Genomic DNA, 1,311 nt, shown 5'->3' with positions numbered 1-1,311 from the left:
TGCCACTACGTTGTTGCTTCTTGTGACGGTAGCGGCGACAACGTGCGTTGTTGCCGTCCTCATCACAGAGTAACGAGTGTACTGAGTTGAAACAGGCGAACAGCAACCAGCGAAGGTTAATTTTTCATGAAACGTTGGTGAGTCGGCGATTTTTTAAACTCTGCGTACAATTACCCAGACGTCTGAAGTCTTGCGACGAACGTTCCCCAACGTTTTCAACACTGGAAAATTGTCGCATAACAGTAACCACGTAAGAGCGCGTTACAAACATACGACAATGGAAGCCTACCAACGCAAGTGACTATACCCAGTACGGCATTAATGTATTTCTACTTATGTAGCAAATGATTTCACATTGATGTATAATCACCTAGCAGCGTCGTTGAGATAAACAAAATGCTTACAATATTGATACATATCTTTGCAAATAAATTAATATTGTAACTATTTCAGCATGAAAATACATCAGAAAAAGAAACATACTGACTTTGAAGTGCTTTAAACCAAATGTATTTCAAAGTACTTGAAATCAAATGCATAGTAGGACAATCGACTTGCTGCTGGCACATAATTCAGACTGAACATTTGAAAGTACATTTACATGTCTGGCTGTAGCTGAGCGTGCAGAGATGCCTGCTGTTACTTGTCACCTTCCAGAAGTTCCGGGTTCGAATCCTAACAGATACAACATGTGAAAATTATAATAAATTTCTTTTGTCCTGGAAATATGCACAGGCACCTGTGCAGTGCAAAACGAAAGCGTATTCAAACGAAACATACTGACTTTAAAGTGCTTTAAGCCAAATGTATTTTAAAGTAGTTGAAATCAAATGCAGACTCGTATAATTGACTGATGCCTAGGACATCGCCATGTTAAAGTCAACAGTTCTTTCCAAGGAAGAGAGTCAGATCTTCAACTAGTTGTGTTAGGTAAAAAACTGGTTGAACATCGATATTTAAACTAGTTTCTTTCCGTACTGGGTATGTAGGTACACACATGCATTCATACTCACATATATGTACATGAATGTCTGCATACGCGCCCAGTTATGCAGGCATGTTGATTGCAACGTCGAGACAACCGCAAACCACAATGCCAGCAACATATAATTATCTGTGTGTATACATGTGTACACCCCCTTGTAAGCATACTCGAGTTCAGCACGTGATGCCAGCATTGTGCAACGTGGTTGCAAGCCCACTCGACTGTCTCGCTTAGGCTGGTTTTCCAGCTACAAATAATCACTTAAATGTACATACGTATGTATATATGTTCATATGCATAGTATATAATATTTATATAAGGGAGCT

Source organism: Rhagoletis zephyria, unplaced genomic scaffold (genome assembly GCF_001687245.7).
Source record: "Rhagoletis zephyria isolate East Lansing unplaced genomic scaffold, Rhagoletis_zephyria_1.1 Rzeph_scaffold_04245, whole genome shotgun sequence".
NCBI classification, from domain to species: Eukaryota; Metazoa; Arthropoda; class Insecta; order Diptera; family Tephritidae; genus Rhagoletis; species Rhagoletis zephyria.
The sequence above is the reverse complement of the archived record's forward strand: the minus strand, read 5'-3'. Positions refer to the sequence as shown.